Here is a 20,773-nt window from a genome sequence, read left to right as displayed (position 1 = left end):
CCTTATATAGTTTATAATATAATTAAAGCTCAATAGTCAAGGTACTAATTTTGGTATTTATTATTAGATGCAGTAGTCATAGCGAATTGAATTTATGTAAAAATTTATTAAATAATTAGATTATATTGTAAATTATGCTACTATCTACTCCCACTACATATTAGGAAACTGAATGATCGTCAATTTCATAATACTATTGTTAAACTTTTAAAAGCTCAAAGTTTCTACGATACTTCTGAATTTGCCAATTTCGATATCAAACGTTATTTTGATAATGAAATGCCTACTGATAATAATTGATATTTTTTTTTCAACAGTTACAATTTTTTCCCTTTTCAATACTTTTTCTAATTTTTATTCTAAATTATTTTAACATTTTCCTACTTTAAGTATTTTATCATTACAATTATTTTCATATTATATATTCTTTTTTGATACTGCTCTTAATTTTTATTTTCCAGATATGTGACTCAAATAAAAATTGCATAACGGGTATTTAAAGGATTTTTTTTACCATAAGAAGACTCTCAAGATCTACAACAATTATACTATTTGAATTATATTACTTTTTTTTCTTCAAGTTATTGTATTACATATTAGTAATATGTAATATTATATTACTAATGTTAGGCTTAATATTGTTTATTAGTTGTATTTTACTGTAATTAATTCAATTAAGATAATTTATTTTCTATAATTATTAAATCTATTCCTGTATCCGTAAATATAAATATAAATATAAATATAATTCATGCAAATAAATCTCACTACACGATCAATAACTAAAACATTTGGAATTTAAACATCATTTAAAAAATATATACAAATTTAATGAATCTATTACACATAACACTAACTCAAAAAGATGACAGTTTGATTATAATAAAATCATAGACATTAAAAATATGTAATACATTAGAAGATTATAATATGCAATTATAATTACTTTATTCTCCATTGTAACTTTTTTTTTATTCAATTACTAATTAAAACCGATTAAAAACTAACTCATATCAATAATCACCATAAAATGTAAAAACTGAAAGTGATATTTGAGAAGATTTAACCGCAACGTTCAGTTCCAGAACTTTCAATATGTGCACGTGCGTTTGATAATGATGGATTCGACGATTCGACTAATTCTGACAAAATCATCCGTAACGGTAATGATCCGAGAGGGCACAAAAAATGTCTAACTGGCGAGATTTGAGGTGGTCCATCGGGACTAGACGCGTCGCTACAGGTTCAACGCGGTCCACGGGTACCTGCAGACGCGACTCGTGGGAATCGGCACCGTACCGCGGATAAAGTATAATAATGCAATACAACAAAAAAGAACAACCTTTACCGAGGAATGCTTTAATGCCTGTGAATGCCGATGTTTGCTCGGACTCGTTTCAACTTTTGTTCGACATTCCAAAATATAACCCAATACTAAAAAGATACCGAGGGGCGAGCGCGGACAGGTAAGTGAGCGCCGAGAAAGGAATCTCAAAATTCAGGATTGAAGGAAGGTGCCAAAGGGTACACACCCGACATCGAATTCCTTTCATCTTCTACAAGATCATTAAACTTGTGCTAAACGAATCTGGTACATATCTATATTGAACAAAACGTAGGGTCCAGAATTTGACACTTTCTCGGAAGATAAAAAAAGACAATAATTAGTTATTCGAAATAGATTTAAGCAAATTATACATAAATGTATAAATTATTTACATAACATTATAATCTTGTGTTATTGCAATAGCAATCTTTCAAAAGTAAATAATTCATAACTTTCGTATTACCACTGGGAGGTTATATTAAATATCTCCCTTCCGCTTTTTTGCTCTTGGTTTATAATACAAAAAGGCGGAATGGAGATATTTGACAACCTAATATTATGTTATACTCAAGTTAGTACATTTTTTATGAGTACTCAATATCATAATTAATAATTTTGAACAATATTCAATATATTAATATTGAAAGTATTATGCACAACTATATATAATACTTGTTATTAACTTCCCGCAGGGTAAGTTATAGTAATCGCAAAAAAATCGAAAATGAACATTTTTGCGTTTCTCGACGTTTCAAAGGTTTCTGAATAATTACCTTAGAAAAAATGGATGTATGTGCGTGTGTGTGTGTGTTCGGATATAAACTTTCGTCGACGATTTCGAGAACACCGATCAATCGATTTAAATAATTTAAAAAACATTTGATTCGTACTGATAAGGAGACGTGCTGATTAGTTTTTGGTGGAGGCAGGTCTAGCCGTCCCGAAGATACGGGGCAAAAAGTGCCAAAAACGGTAACACGGTTTTTAAGAGAACGGAGCGTCCGATTTTAAAAATTCAAAAAACATTTTACTTGTATTGACAAGATGAAATTGATCTAATTTTCATGAAAGCAAGTCTTTCGGAGATCTAATGAAAAAAGTAAAACAAAAAGCCATTTGGCGGTCAAAAATGATCATTAGACATATGCACATCAAATTATCAGATATTTTATAGAGATTTTTACAATAATACCAATGGTTATCCGTTAGACGGCGACGCGGCGCTTACGCGCTTTGACATTTCGTCTCTATGCAGTTAAAGCAGTATGATTGCTTTGAAAAAAAGTTCATAATTTCCAAACTATGCCAAAATAAAGAAAACTTTTTTTTGTCAAACATTTTTTTTCTGTTTTTAAAAATCTAATTTATTCGAAGTAAAATTTTTTCAAAAATATTAATCGCTTTAGAAAAAAATAATAACTTTTGGTACGGGAAGTTCCAGCAATTTGCCTTAAGGCACGATGCCTTAATTGCCTTAAGACAGAATTCCACTTACAGCTAGTTTTAATAAAATCCATCTATATCACAATTTCGTAAACGTAAAATATATGCCAAAGTATTTTAATTTTTTTATTCTAATTGACCGTTTGACCATTAATTATATTGCAAAATTTTGTTTGCTCATATAAAAAATGTTTATGTAAAATAACATTTTCAATTTGCTAGTTTCCAATTGTGCAAATCTAAACTCTAATAATAGTAGTACAAACCTTTAAAACTTGTTTAGATTTTCGTGTACAAATACCAAACATGAATCAAGAATGAATATAGAGGCCAATTAGTATGTAATACAAGTTCCTATTGTGCACTATTATGAATAGAAGCAAGGAAGTGAAAAGCACACAAACTGAATTGCTCTTATGATCGTTCCAAAAAAAGAACATTTTTAAACCAACCACAGTGAAATGACGCAGGATTCAGGTAAATCTGGAGAAGGCGTGAATCACAGCACGTGGTATTTTCCTTTTTATTCTTTTTAGGTATTTTTTCACCATAGAGAGTGAAATATTATAAAATGAGCAACCTATTATTGAGTTGGTAGTTGGTAACATATTCCACCAGTTCATTTCAAAAATAATAATCAACATTTATTTGTCATTTTTATGTACTCAAAATCTAATAGGTTTCGTAAGTTGTATTTTAGATAGTCCTGAGAAAAGTCATGAAGTAGTTATTTAGGATTACAATAAAATTACGGATCAGCCTATTCACCTACTCATTAACGTTCTCTTTCACTTTGTACTTTATTTTTATATTGTAATTTTCCTTTTTATATAATTGAACATGTAATTTATGAATTTTTGTTAAGATCCAAAATTAAAATATGAAAGTAGGAAATTAATTGTTTAAAGGAATTAGGTAAGTTTAAATTTTTTTATAATATATATAAAGGTAAATATATATAAAGGTATATATATAAAGGTAAAAGTTTGAAAATCGAGAAGGCCAATGAAAAAAAATTAAAATACAACTTGACGAAAATAACGATTTCTTATTGTTTTAATGATGTTATTGATGAAATTATTTGGTTCATATGAAAATAAATCATGAAATTAAAAAATAATAGTACAAGCTCATTGAATATATAACAACAGTATTATATGCACAATTACAGATGAATTTTTTTATAAATATGTATTGAATCTTATAAAAACATTTATGTAATTATTGAATATCATTATATATTCAATTAATTTATTGGGAATGAGCAGAAAGAATATGTATGGATCTTACTCCTCGGAACTAAAAAGTCATTCCTCAATTTTATTTATTCACAATTATGTGTAGAACTTGTATTAAAATCATTATTTCACCGCTATACGTAACTGTTAAGAGATCGTTCTGATGCATCGGTACATGAAATGCCATGTGTACGAGTACAGTATGACTTGCTTTCCCAAACTCTGGTAGATAAAATATAGGTAATTCACATAATGTTATTATGACACCGACAAATTCCTAAGTAATTCTTTCGAAGAATAACCAGGAAAAATACTAACAAGTTTATAGACAGTTTGGATAAAAAGGGCATAATAGAAATTATTACGGTACATATATAATGAACTTTAACTAGAACTAATTATAAAATTATTTCTTGTAATATACTTGAATTACATTCAAATTACAGGAATAATGACATTAATGAAATGCAAAAATGCTAAATATCAATCCACAAGTATCTTCATCCTTGAAGTGCCATATTTTCAGAACGAATAAAATCAGATAAACATATGCAAAATCTAATTCTAATGCTTAAATTGGTAAATTTAACATATTTAATTGGTACTTGACTTAAATTAAAATATGGAAAATATAAAATTTCAAAACCATATTCCGAATGCAAATGAAGTCACAAATGCAAGAAAATTAATAAGTAAAGAAACTCAAAAAATAATAATGAATTTTTGAAACATTTTTCAATATACGCACGCGGGAAACAAAAATATTTAGTTCACATAATGAATTGTTAAGGTAGTATATCATATAATAAACATACTAACATGTACTATTTAAACATATTTTCCAGAACTTCATAATTTCTAGGATCGGGATGATTTTATTGTGCACGACATGTAGTAATTTTACTAAAATTCATCTAGAAGGTACATTATTTTACTAAAATTTTGTCAAATATTAACCCCGTATATTCATATATTTAAAGCACGTACCAGAAGAATAAATTTCACCGTGGCACTCTTAAATTTGTCTTGAAGTAGTGACGTAAATTCAACAAAGACGGTTCAATTAAGGCTCACTATCGACTAAAAAACATTTGCATCAGATGTACATAAAAAAAACATCAAAGCAATCATTTCACATACCAAAGAATGCCAGAACATAATGCTATCTATTGTTAATGACTAATTGTAAGATTTGAATCATCCACGGTCTGATAAGACGCAACACAACAAACAATGATAGATTTTTTAATGTACGGCTGAGCAATTTCGAAAACAAATTATAGTGGCTCAAACACGCATCGGAGGCAACTTTATCAGGCAGTAGTGACCTCCATTTTCAATCGAAATATGCACCAAGAATACGTTTCAAAATCAAAGTGGTGCTTTGATACAATAAAATTTCATTGTAGTTTGTTATAAAATAATAATAACAATAATAATATTATATATATGGATAAATACTCTAGCCAGGCTAAAAAAACTGAATGAAAGAAAAATCTTTTGTAGAAATCATGCTTTTGCTCCTGTAACATACAACATTGCTTTGTATCCTGACCACAAAATATTATTGAATAAAATAAAAAAAAATATTTCAGTAATTACTATTGTTGTCGATATAAGTTTTGATGTTCGCCGACAAAAAAAGCTATTTTACTTATTGCGGTTTATAGAGGATAAGTTAAAGTTGTAGTTATGTACAATAACACCATTGACGAGAAAAAACTCAAATACGAAAAGGCGGTATAAAAGCGATCTAAATCGGCGTAACCCAGGTTAATATTCAATATTTTTATCCTTATTTATGATTTTTGCTTGCAATTAAGGAAGAAAATGTTAGGATAATTATAGACACGATTTGCAAAATAACGATTTCAATCATCTGAAACAATCGCATTCTTGCTGAACATTTTTATTTCAAATATGCACAGGACGAAATACAGTTATGCAATAAGCATGTGAATTAAATAAATGATGACTTGAAATCATGAAATGATCGGGTTTAATCTTCTACTACATGACATAAAATGGCAGCCTGGAGTATGGCCAACTTTTTATGGCGCCTGTTAAATAATCTTAGAAGAAGTAAAGTACGAAGAAAATTAATTTTCAGGTCTGTGTTTATTTATTTTATGAGGCTGTTTACGCTCCCGGTATATGTTTAGAATATTCCCACGACTAGACCGTTTGAAACGGATCCAATGTCTATGAGCATAAACTTTGCGTGAACTAATTTTTTGTTTACAAAATCGGTTAACAAGTTTACGTCGAACGCTGAAACATGAGCTTTTAAATGGGTTGATACCTATGTCTGGATGTCAATAAGCGCAGTTAATTAAAATGAAAAATAACTTTTTTTGTTTAATAACATATTTAAATTTTCAGGATTCTTCAATCGAATACTCTTTACAATTTTAAACCAGTAGTCTGGTGGTTCACACATTATTTAAAATTAATGAAGTTTATAATGCATAACAGAACAAATTATAGTAATGCAATGAATTTTACATCTCAACAGATAATAGCATTTGTTATCTCTTTTTCGCTGCATTTTCCTAGAATAAATATGTATCAGCTCGTGTATGTGTTAGTCATGATAAATTAATGTGCCTCTTATCAAATTCGCCAACAGTATAATAGCAAATCATTCAGGGTTATTTATATACCGACGTTTAATTTCACAACATGTGCAAATCAACAAAATTAAATAACGATGAATCACGAAAAATTTACACATTCATGAATGTTATGTCGCTTTTGCTTAGGAATAATAATTAAATAAGCAAAGGTAAATAGAATTGCTGTTGATATCACGAATACTACAAGCGATAACTAAATTATAATTTAATTTGCCTAATGAATATTTTATATGAACAAAATTATGTAACCCAATAGATTTTGGAAAAGTTATTGCGGATATGAATCTGCATATATGTATTTAAATATAATACACAAATACTGTCTATATTAATTAATTGTAATAGGCTTCGGAAGTAATAATTCAGCAAGACCAATGATCAAACTCGAATGTTTCAAGTGTATCTATACATGAACCTATCAATATAACTTAATACCTGCACCTAGATTAATTTTATATTCGTATTAATTACAATGTTTAACTTTAGTCAGAAATCAGAGAATATATTACGATAAGTCAACCCAGTTAAAACACAACCATATATACACACAACTATAAATTCAAGAATATAGATCAAAACCTTGCAAACAAAAAAAATTATGTATGACATACATGAAGCTAAAAAAAATACGCTTTTTTTATATGTCACTTTCTCAACATTTCTCCGTTACATTACATAGTATTGTAAATTTTGCCTGGTAAAAAATACATAAAATATCCATAAACGTCAACCAATATGTTTAACTTATTATCACAAAAAATGAAACCCTAAAACTATCATAAAGTTACACCCATGGTTTGTAACCCTCCAGTTATTCACACAAAATATATGACATGTTTCATCGTTCCCAAGAACATAGAAATATATACTAATATTAATAGTTTATATCAGCCGAATGCGATCAGATGAACTTTTTTCCCCTAAATCGACGACGAAAATTTAGATAAAATATTGAACCTTTACTTTCAATGTCAATGCTAACATTTTGTGGAAAGATTAGTAATTGAAAATAATTTTACTATACTTACATATGTCTACGTCAAATAAATTAAGGAAAATTACATATATATAAATATATATATATATATATATATATATATATATATACATAATATATATATATATATATATATATATATATATATATATATATATATATTTATATATACGCCAATCGGCTATGGACAATTAATAATATTACGCTAATAATTTCATAACTTGAAAAACTACTAATATAAAATTTGAATACTAACATATAATATAATACACGTACACTTTAAGCATAATACTTCGGTAACATAATCTAATAACTAATTGCACACATTATTTTATTGTACAGATGCACTTTAAGGTATTAATTTTTTTTCCTTTTATGTTGGTCTCAAAAACGTTTTGACAAGTATCGAAATAGTTCAAACTACCGCAATACTAGTTGACTACTTTGGTTAATTTGTTTGAAGGACTGTTGTGCACGTATTTTTTTGAGGATTTAGTTGTATTGACAATTCTATTAGATCGAAATCCTTGCCTAGGTGTGGCAAATTCGATTTTTTCTAAGAGTTGTGGTAATTCTATTATGCCATTCACAATCTTGTAGAAAAAAAAAAGATTTTTCTCAGTTGTTACATTTGCTTATGCTTAAGATTAATTCAGTCTTGTGTTCTCCCACATGCAAAGTTTGACACATATTTTTCGAATTTAATCTATACCTTGTCCAATCTATTGAGTAATTGTTCAGTGCACGGAGACCAAACTATTGAACAATGATGTAGAATAAGTCTGATTAACCAAGAATAGAGACAGTAAAGTGTTTCAGGTTGTGGAAATCATTACTACACCTAGTGATAAAGCTTAGATTGGACTGAAAGTCTGGGAGGGTGATTTTATCTACGTTTTTAGAAAAACAAAATTTATTATCTATGGAAGACATTATTATATATATATATATATATATATATATATATATATATATATATATATATATATATATATATAAACAGACTATCTCGCAGAGCGGCTAAAATCTTCAGACCTACCGCTTCGTGCCAGCAACCTTATTAAGTGTTCGTTCTCTGTTTAAACAATTTTGTACGAGCTTTTTTAATTTGTTTTCGTAGTGACCAAAATTAAATAAATGGAATTCCATCGATAGCTCTGAAGACATATGTATGCATTATAAAAATATGCCTGCGTACCTATATGTAGGTATGTAAAGACTCCGGCCCGCTGCGGCCCACGCGATAACCTGTACGCCCGCGCACGCCCGTGTCGCCGTGTCACTAACACACTGCGACAAGTAAACATCATGACCATATTTACGAATTCCAATTAATTGAATTACATTTAATTTAATTTAAACTAATTAAATACCGTACGAGAGGATACAAGAAACTCGAGCTAGTAAAAATAGTTGAAACATTCAATAATTATATAAATGTAATATTTTAAAAAAAATGATTATGGTTTCGAGGTTTTTAAGAAGTTTCTCCATCCACATTCTTTGTACCACAATCACATGAAATAAATATTTTTGTACTTGTAATTATGAACTACACTCAAGCTATACTCAAGAAAATTCGTAATTAAATAAGATAAAAAATGTAAAATACTAGATTATTGAGCAAAGGAATAGAAAAATAGTGAGGCGCATGGCATCGTGCCTTAAGGCAAATTGCTGGAACTTCCCGTACCAAAAATTATTTTTTTTTTAAAGATTAACATTTTTGAAAAAAATTTACTCTGGAAAATTAGATTTTTGAGAAACTATAAATTTTTGCCAAAAATTTATTTTTTGAAAAAAAAAAAAGACTTTTTGAAGAAAATTGTATCTTGAAATATTTTGGAAATTCTGAACTTTTTTTCAAAGCAATCGTACTGCTTTAACTGCATAGAGAAAAAATTATCGAAGAGCGTAAGCGCCGCGCCGCTATCTAACAGATGAGCATTAATACGGAACCCATAGAAATGTAAAAATTTATACTCATATTATTCAAATCGGATGCTCCGTTCTTTTAAAAACTAAGTTACCGTTTTTGGCACTTTTTACCCCATATCTTCGGAACGGCTAGACCTTCCTTAGCCAAAAACTAATCAGCACGTCTCCTTATCAATACGAATCGAATGTTTTTTGAATTATTCAAATCGCTTCATCCGTGTTCTCGAAATCGTCGACGAAAATTTGTATCCGAACACACATACACACACGCACACACACTCACATACACACACGTCCATTTTTTCTAAGGTGTGCCAAAATATTCAGAAACCTCTGAAACATAAAGATATATAAAAATTTTCATTTTCGATTTTTTTGCGATTACTATAACTTACCATATGGGAAGTTAAAAAACGAAGCCGCTTTACCATACTTCAAATGAAAATATGGTTAAAGTTATGGTATAATATTATTATTATTGGCAATTAATAATCACATGTAAGAAATCAGTCATATGTTTTTTAAAATATATATAAATAAAATTTAGAAGTAATTGAATGTATGTAGAAATTATCGGTATACTACTGGATATATAATAACTGATATCTATTTCATTTTTTTCATTATACAGATTTTTTTTAATTCAATTACAAACTGTCACACTTAAATCATTCAGTAATTGTTCTAACTTTTATTATATGGATTTTTGAATCGATGGCAACCCAGTAGTTGTCCAATCCAATTATGACCAATTATAACTATACTCGAAGTATTTGCTGGCATTTTTATTATATATATGCAAATATTAAAATAAATAAATAATATAAATTTCTTCCCTGAATCGAGTTGGAGTTTTAAATCAGCTCACGGACCTGCCCTAGGGCAGTACACCCATTATTTATTTATATGCAAATATACCCTCGAAAGGCGATTTTCACTTGAGGCTATATTTGAGATCTATAACCTCAAGTGGAAATTTGACATCAAAGTTGCCTGATGACGGACTTTGGCGGTAGCGGGAATCGAACCAGCAAACCCGGTACTAGTTGATGTTAGCCTACGCTTGAAACAATATCGCCACCACTGGCCCATATATTTCAAATAAATTTCAAATAAATTTCAAATTGCCTTGTTATTTCACCTAAACGAATTAAAATGCTAAAAATACTGTACAAGTTCACAATTATTCCATTTCAATGGAAACATTTTTATTGGTGTTTACTCAAATAAATTCACACACTCTGACGCAATCACTCAACATTATCATCAGTTTCAATTTCAATTTAAATTTTCAGACAATGATAGCCCAGCTCTAACGATAAAAACTATTTTGCGTGTGAACGGTTCGCGGTGTCCAGCCCACGACCACGAGTGCCCTCGCCGTTAAAGGACGTTTATCAAGTGACGAGACCTTATTTCTGATGCGTTGGCCTCGAAAACTAATTGATGTGCATTTAACTGCACAGTATTCTATAAAGTGGATTTCAATAATTACATAATTAATACTTGTAGTATTACAAGCAGAAACGATCGATCACAGAAGCACTTTTTCCGCTGTTTCGATTTGACAAGTTCTTTGTCTACGAGCTTCCAAAACTTTATTTAGAATTATTGTTCAGAAGTAAAAAACTGAAACTTGAAAAAAAAAACAGAATAATTCTTTTAATCATATTTATGGGAATAAGAAATTTTTCCAAACTTAACATTAGTAAACACTATATATATATATATATATTAGGGTGGTCCTTAAAATGGTAATTTTCGAATTTTCTTGTTCCCAGGGGCTCAAATGGTTCCAAATTGATAAAAAACAATTCTCTGAAAGTTTTAGCTCTTTATATTAACGTTTAGATAGAGCGCAATTCAATCAAACTTCGTATGGAAAGAGCATGGAAAAAATTTTGAAAATTTTAAAAAAATGTTTCAGGTATGACTTAGCGACAAATGAATGAGTTTTATTCATTCATTTGTTCGCTAAATTACATGTGAAAAACATTTTTAAAATTTTTGAAAATTTTTTCATGCTATTTCCATACAAAACTTTGATTGAATTGCGCTCTATGTAAAAGACAATATTAAGAGCTAAAACTTTCAGAGAATTGTTTTTTATCTATTTGGAACCATTTGAGCCCCTGGGAACAAGAAAATTCGAAAATTACCATTTTAAGGACCACCCTAATATATATAAATATAAATACATATATATATATATATATATATATATTTATTTATATATTTATATATATATATATATATATATATATATATATATTATTTCAATAAAACAGTAGGTTAATGATACGCCTTTCATGAAGAGCTCATTTACGATTCCAGGTAAGTTTTTGTTCTTTATAGTTTGTAAATTATAAATATAAAATAGTTTTAATGGTGACAGTATTTTATGCCATATAACTACAGTTAGTGCATTTGATCCACATTATGTGATGAATACCTGAAATGAGCAAATTCCATAAACAATCAATGCTATCAAAACCAATTTTACAAAATCAAATTGTGATATTCGTTGTTGTTCGTGTTTTTTACATTTTTAAAGTGTTAACTTCAACGTTTAAAACTAATAAACCATTATTTATTAATAATAAATATGAAGTATTTTTTATGGTAGATTGATACGTGTGAAAGGTTTTGTCTATGTTTATTTAAATTTTGTATGACATATAATACCACAACAGCATTATTCCTTTAATTTAACCAAAGGATGTATTCAAATAATGAAAAAATAAATCGGCGGTTAAAAACGCTGTGTATTTTATCAAAATGACTCAAAAATATCGCATCCGCTTTGTTATTTGTAAAACGACCAGAGTCGCACTAGCAATATTTAAAGCCTTAATGAACGAATCAATCCAATAATTGGCATTTTATTACATACATAATTTTAATTTTGCATTTATAGCTGTTCTTCTTTCAGCATTTTGCTCAACATACATGCAAAATAGAAAAAAACATGTAGAAATGAAATAAATATCTTACTCTAATGGCTTCCTAGATATCAAATTTACTCTGACCTATTAAGTTATGACTCTAAAAAAAACTTGAATTTTTGCCAAAAGAATTTCATTCTTCATTTTAAACTCATTAGTGTCACAGTTATAAATATGATGTATTTTATTACAATATAATAAACTATGTACAACTAGGAAGAACAAACCATAAATAAGATGAATCATAATGTAGTGGGTAAAAATAGTTTATTACATGAAACTATTTAAAACGTGATTCTAATGTAATGTGAATTACCATATATAATTTCATTAACAAATTTCAGGTGCTCATTGAAATTGTTCATGGCAATTTAAAATAGTCCATTAAAATTAGACCAGCTGATGAATGAGATCACTGATCGTGTGTATTAGCACAGACAATAAGTAAACATAGAAGAGCTTACAGAGGAAAGAATTTTTAAAACTAACATGCACGACATAGTCTTTCGAAGCATTTCTAAAACTAACATTATACGAGCAATTACAAGCATGCCTTTGAGAATTTTAACTTTTATTTCTCAGAAAAGATGTAGTTAAGACAAAATTGTAATTGTCACCTGAGAATTATAAAATTATACAATTGTTGAAGAGCTTATTAATGGCTGCCATGAAACTATTCTTTATCTAATAAAAAATATTTATGTATAGTAAAGAATAATTATATCTATGAGAGAATGTATAATTTCAGCGATATAATTTTTGTTATTATATGAACAGCGATTAGAATCGGTTTTTTCAATAATTCAGTCATCCCAAAACAATTGTGATGAATTTTATTTTAATAATTTCTGCGTGGTAAAGAATTTTGCTATTTTCACTTTGAAACATATGGCATATTTCCATGTGAAAACAATATCCCTGCTATCAAACCTGAGACATCTGATTGCAATCCCACAAGTGCAACCACTAATCCATGGTAAAGTTCGAATAGTAAAAAATGAATAAATTTTTATGAATTTCAAAATAAAATGGTGCATCGATGAATTATTTGCGATGGTTTACGAGTATTATTGGTTAGTCCCGAGTTTAAACATCCTAATAAAGATTTCTCCAAAAACTGTTTGTTGGGAATTTTAATTATTTATTATTTCACTAAGAGTTGAGAGAAGCGCATCATTCGCATTAGCTTTGTTATTTTTAAATCATCTCATTTTTTCATATATTCATTATAACTACGAAACAGAAATTGATGATACTTTAGTGTACTCAAGTATAATAGCAGGAAAGTAATTCTCTAAGGGGGCGTCCATTAATCACGTGAGGTTTTTAGGGGGAGGGGGGGCCTGATAAAAAATCACGAAATATCACGCGGGGGAGGGAGGGGTATAGTAAGATATCACGTGTATTTATTTTTTAACTGACTGTTTAAAAAAAAATTAAACATTTTCAAAAAAAATTAAAAAAATTACAGTTTTATCACGTAACTGAAAATACACGTGATGTTTGGTGGGGGAGGGGGGGTAATTTTGAATATCACCATGGATCACCAAGGGGGAGGGGGGGTCCAAAAATCCTTAAAAACTCGCTCACGTGATTAATGGACGCCCCCTAACTGTGAGGTATATCAAAAGCATCATATACTGATATGTATTCACACTCGTACATGCTATGATATGTAATTAATTGTAAGATCTAATTAATGATTACATCGACGCCAAGAAAGTTTTTTCATTTTTATAAAAAAAAATTGTGCAGAGTAAGACATAATTATAACTCAGAGTTTGATAAAACAGATTACTAAACATGAATTTCTGCTGGTATTAAAACTAAAAATACCGGACGTATAAGAATATTTCAACAAGTACTTATATTGCATTTATGCAATATTTTTATAACAGAAAAAATAGGTTACGCTACCGGAAATTGTAAAAAAAGTTTATAATATATATGTGGCTTAAAGACTTAGGTTAAGAATGCAGACACATGTATATCAGTGAGTAAAATAAATGATTTTGATTAAGTGTTTGATAAACCTGTTATCATTACTTTGAACACACAAAAATGTCTTCAATTTAAAAGTAGAACGATTTTAATTGGGATTACACACATTCGACGTTTTACTCGAGAAAACAAAGACAATTTAAACTAGCACAGAATAATGAGCATGTCTAAAACCAACGCATAAATTTTTGAAATAATACGTTATAATTCATAATAGCATGTTACATGTTGTCTTTGTTAGTGAGTAATGCTGTATTGGTCTTGAAAATGTATAACTTAACAATATATTTACATGCTATTTATATATCTTACAAGTAATAACCGGTATCGGTACGAATCGAACCCGATCCAGCTATCTCTTGTGTAGTACAATTCTTGTTTAATTATTTATAGAAATAATATGATTCATTTAATGACCCCAAACATCGATAATTACATTAATTTTGAATAATTTTAGGAATATATTGTTACAAAATGTTATACTATTACAACAAAATTTGTCGTCCGATAGTTCAAGAAAAAAACACTATTAATGTACTCGTAAAAATGTATATTTCAAGAATTTTCTTATTAAAATAAGTGTTTAAGGCCAAACGGTTTGCAGTTTTAAGTCGATTCTCAGATCATGCCAAATAACTCCTAGGTTCAAAAGTAATATTTCAGTATTACATTGATGAAATAACTAATTACGGTGAATTGAAAAAATACGCTTCTAATTAGCAAGAATATGAAAGGTTTGTCATTATATTGTATTATCGAATAAATGATTAATTAAAAACAGTATAGAATAATGGAATGGAATCTCAATACTAAAATGAATAAATATATGAAAGTAAATTTAATTCTTAGCATACTTTCAAATAGCTTTCAATTAAACATCACGTGAGAGAATGAACGTCTTCAATATCAGTTTGTCTCTGACTGGCAAAAGATTCTTTCAATAAAACAGATGTAATACATTTATGATTTTAACACACATTTTGATTTCTAATATAAGATTTATTTTAAAAGTTAGATTGGTGAGATTGATGTAATAAAAGTGAAATATACGTGCAATGGTTGAAGTAAATAATTTTAGGATAAAATTAGTCAGAGCTAAATATTCATGACCATAACGATTATAATTAAAACCATGTTACAAAACAGAAACAATAGGCAAATCAAATAACAGGCATATTGTATAGATATTTCATTCATTTACTAGAAGCAAACAACTAAATAATAAAATAATAAATGTAATAAAATATTAACAATATAATATAGAAACTTAAGGCTTTGAAATACTCAAATCGGACGCTGCGTTACTCAAAAACTGAATTACCATTTTTGGCACATTTTGTCCCGTATCGTCGAAACGGCTGGACCTGCCTTTGCCAAAAACTATCAGCACGTCTCCCCATCAATACAAAATAATGTTTTTATACACACGCATACATACACACACATATATTTCTTAAGGTGTTGGCAACATGTTCAGAAACCTTTGAAATGTAATTATATATTAAAAAAATATATTCGATTTTTTTGAAAACTATCCCTACGGGAAGTTAAAGTTGATGTAAAAAATTTATGTATTATTAGAATCATATATTTTTAACTTCCCGTAGGGTAGTTATAGTAATGATCCGAAAATTTAAAATGAAAACTTTTGCATTTCTCGACGGTTTGAAGGTTTCTGAACATTTTGGCATACCTCAGAAAAATTGGATGTGTGTGTGTGTTTTGTATGTGCGCATTTTTTCGTCCACGTTTTCGGGCGCACGGATCAACCGATTTGAATAATTCAAAAAACATTCGACTCCTATTGATAAGATGTGCTGATTAGTTTTTGACAAAGGCAGGTCCAGCCGTTACGGAGATACGGAGCAAAGAGTGCAGAAAATACAAATCGAGTTTTTGAGAGAACGGACTATCCGATTTGAATGATCTAAAAAACATTCAATTTGTAATGGTTGGGCAAAGAGGTGATTAGTTTTTTGCAAAGACAGGTTCAGCCATTTTGAAGATACAGAGTTAAATGTGCAAAAATGGTATTTTTTGAGAAAACTAAGAGTCCGATTTGAATTATTCAAAAAACTTTCTGCTTGTTTCAACAAAATGAATGCTTTTGGCAATTTTTTTTGTTTCTATTTTTTTTTTCAAAAAAAAAAAATTTTTTTGTATATCGAAAATTATTCAGATTTTAATTTTAATTTTGTTCTAATATACTTTAAACAAATAAATTCAACTTTGCAATTCAGTTTATATAATTCTTATAAATATTAGACAATGTTAAAATATTTATAAAAATCTATATAAAAACATTCCTCGATGATTTGATTACAGTACGGGAAGTTCCAGCAATTTAAGGCATGATGCCATACACCACTAGTTTAATATTTCACTCACAAAATAACAGCACACCTTAACATGAATATGTATCGACACATATATTCCACGTATCTTTTTTTATTATGTGTGCACATATTGAAATTACTTCTGCTGTAAGGTAATTTTAATATATCGTACTGTCCTTATTTGCATGCTTATATACACAGGAAGTTGCTTGCAAAATTCTGTCAATAAAACGACACACTATATTCTACTTGTGGGTAGATCTAAGGTGAAAATTACGAACATTATTTCACGAATCGAATCCATTTACTATATTTAATGAAATGTTTGAAAACGCCATGACTTATACTAGTATTAAATAGAGGCAGTTCTGTTATTTTACCGAAAGCCCTCATGCAGAGCGTGGGATGTCAAATATACACGTGGGTTAAAGACACGTTATAATTGAATTCGGTAAATTGAAGTGTTACTTAATGTGAAAAATATGGTAAATGTTATATTATACTACATATCAACAAAACATGTGGCACATTTGAATAAAATACAATTACGCATAGGAAAATACACATTTATACGTGTGCCATTCATATATAAGGCAATAAAGACACGTCGTTCAAAATATTCAAAAGGATTACAATAAAAGTTGTACTAACATTTATAAGGCTATTACGAATATTCAACAATAACGTTAAAACATTTTCAGCAGAGATGTGTTAACTGTAACTCGAAAAAATCACTTTTATATGGAAAACCGAAAACGAAATTTATCATAAAAAGCCCTTTTTATCAGTTTTTATATGGTATTTTTCATATATAAAACATATACAATAACAGACTTCAATTATTTTACATATTCTATACAATAAAAAGTATTACTTATAATTGTTTATTCTTTTTAACTTCCCGTAGGGTAAGTTATTGTAATGGGCCGAAAATCGGAATTGAAATTTTTTACATTTCTCGACGTTTTGAAGGTTTCTGAACATTTTGGCATACTTCAGAAAAAATGGATGTGTGTGTGCGTATGTATGTATGGATACAATTTTTCGTCCATGTTTTCGGGCGTACGGATCAAACGATTTGAATGGTTCAAAAAACATTTTTGATTCCTATTGATAAGGAGATGTGCTGATTAGTTTTTGGCATAGGCAGGTCCAGCCGTTACGGAGATACGGAACAAAGAGTGCAGAAAATAGAAATCGAGTTTTTAAGAGAACGGACCATCCGATTTGAATGAACTAACAAACATTCAATTAGTAATGATTGGGAGAATTGGTTATTAGTTTTTAGCAAAGGCAGGTCGAGCCATTTCGGAGATACAGAGCTAAATGTACAAAAAATGGCAGTTTTTGAGAGAACTAAGCGTCCGATTCAATTGATTCAAAGAACTTTCTGCTTGTCTTAACGAAATAATTGATTTAAAAAAAAATTTTTTTTGACTATAGTTCTAATATACTTTAAACAAATAATTTCAACTTTGCAATTCAGTTTATATAATTCTTATAAATATTAGACAATGTTACAATATTTATAATAATCTATTTGAAAACATTCAGTATTCCCCGAACATTTCGTTACGGTACGGGAAGTTCCAGCAATTTGCTTTAAGGCACGATGCCACCCACCCTACTAGTTTGTATTGTGTTTTTTTTAAATTATTGTTATATTTCGCGCAGAATATTTTTTTCAATATGATTATTTTTGTCTTCTATTAACAATTTAGTCATTTAAACGATTCACAAAAAATACATTCTAATATTACTATTAAAATATATCATTCTGTATTAAGTAATCTGTATTAAAAAATAAACTATATAAAATAAATGGTTTATATGACTTATATATAAGTCATGTACAATTCGGACAATATTTTTTTCCTTCAAAATCAAAACTTAAATCGCAGATTTTTAATTTACCTAATATTGTTTGGTTTCGACATATTATGTCATGTCATTTTCAGTAAACTACAAATTGAAAAAAAAAAACAGATATAAAATAACTACAGTTTAAAGTTTGTGAGAATGAAACACTGATAAATAAAACTAATTTATTAAACGTAATATGGTGTAAAGACTTATATGTACATTAAAATGTTCCTAATTATTTTATGATAATAGTAATTCACAATAGCAGTACTAAACTAGTTTAGTATTGTGTTTCAATTTGTACTCCACTGAAGATGACATAAGATAAATTGTCGAAAGGTATGGAAATAATAAAGATTTATAAAATTTCCACAATTTTCATGTGTTGCCATGAAGATTTAATCTTTCAACATATATATATATATATATATATATATATATATATATATATATATATATAAATCGAATTAAATTTATGGTTTAATAAGTTTAATGAATTTATTATTATTTTTGAATCTACTAACCTTTATATCCTGTATAAATCCACACAAATTCAAACAAAACACACGTGACAAAATAAAATCCTTTTAAAACACTGCAAATTATTTACTATAAGTTCGAGTGAAACAACGGTAAAATATAATCATAACGCACAACAAACATCAAACATATAGCCGCACGAAAAGATACAACCGAACAGCTCGAACGACTGATGAGCACTGATCTCAGATTCTCAGCGAACCACCATGCACTATCCCCTGCTATTGTATTCGGTAGTTCGGTATTGGTACCGCGGCCCGTCGGTGCAAGTTCAAACCACGTACAATGCAGATCCGAACGTATCCGAACGAACCCGAACGAACCGAGACATTGGCGATTGGCAAAGGACGAGCATTCGGGAAAAGCAAAACATTCCTGAACGTCTCAAGTTCTGAAGATCTGAAGCACTCTAAAGATCTCGAGATGCCGAAGATCTTCACGACGGTATGGAAAGGTTTGCATAAGATCGAATGATTGTAGGAACTAGGAAGCCGTATTAGTCCAGCGACGTGATCTTATGCATGCCGGTGAAAAATTTACTAGTGGTGTATGGCATCGTGCCTTAAGGCAAATTGCTCGAACTTTCAGTGCCAAAAATTATTTTTTTTAAAAAAGATTAAATTTGTTTTGAATTTTGAAAAAGATAGATTTTTGAGAAATTTTAAATTTTTGAAAAAAAAACTTTTGGCAAAAAATGTTTTTTTTTATTTTGAAATATTTTGGAAATTTTGAACTTTTTTCAAAGCAATCGCACTGCTTTAGCTGCATAGAGACGCAATATCGAAGCGCGTAAGCGCCGCGTCGCAACTAACGGGCAAACGATATTACGAAACCCATAGAAATGCAAACAAAATTGTTACACATTAATAAATCTCCATAAAATATCTGATAATTTGATGTGCGTATGTCTAATGATTATTTTTGACCTTAAAATTGCATTTTTTCTTACTTTTTTTACTAGATCTCCGAAACCGCTATACCTGCCATACTAAAAATCAGTTAATCCGTTCTTTATCTTGTCAATACAAGTAAAATATTTTTTGAATTATTAAAATCGGACGCTCCGTTCTCTTAAAAACTTAGATACCGTTTTTGGCACTTTTTCCCCGTATCTTTGAAACGGCTAGACCTGTCTGTGCCAAAAAGTAATCACCACGTCTCCGTATTAATAGGAATCGATTGTTTTTTGAATAATTGAAATCGGTTGAACCGTGTTACCGAAATCGTCAACGAAAATTTGTATCCGCACACACACATACATCCGCATCCACATCAAACAATATCAGGTATGTCAAAATGTTCAGAAACTTCTAAAACGTAAAGATATATAAAAATTGAAAATTTTTGCAAATTAGCAAAAAGATGATGTGTGTGTGAATGTGAATGTGTGGATGTAGTATGTATGTATGTATGGGTGCAAAAAATTATTTAAAAAGCTGATTAGTTTTAGGCAAAAGTTGGTGCAGCCGTTTTTAAGATACGAAGCAAAGAATGCAGAAAATGGAAATT

The 20,773-nt window shown here is 29.1% G+C and overlaps 1 protein-coding gene across 1 annotated transcript in view; it reads right to left on the bottom strand.

The window, feature by feature from the left end:
• LOC113378153 (GTP-binding protein RHO1-like) overlaps positions 1–19,470 on the bottom strand; it is a 38,014-nt gene extending 18,544 nt beyond the window's left edge. The window contains exon 1 of the mRNA XM_026618678.1: positions 19,249–19,470. The gene's annotated coding sequence lies outside the window, so the exon portion shown is untranslated. The remainder of the gene's footprint in view (positions 1–19,248) is intronic.
• Between the last annotated feature and the right edge of the window lie 1,303 nt (positions 19,471–20,773).

Source organism: Ctenocephalides felis, unplaced genomic scaffold (genome assembly GCF_003426905.1).
Source record: "Ctenocephalides felis isolate EL2017-DRISC unplaced genomic scaffold, ASM342690v1 CF-g0.4_SCAFFOLD_01886, whole genome shotgun sequence".
Classification (NCBI taxonomy): domain Eukaryota; kingdom Metazoa; phylum Arthropoda; class Insecta; order Siphonaptera; family Pulicidae; genus Ctenocephalides; species Ctenocephalides felis.
This window is presented reverse-complemented; position numbering and strand designations above follow the sequence as displayed.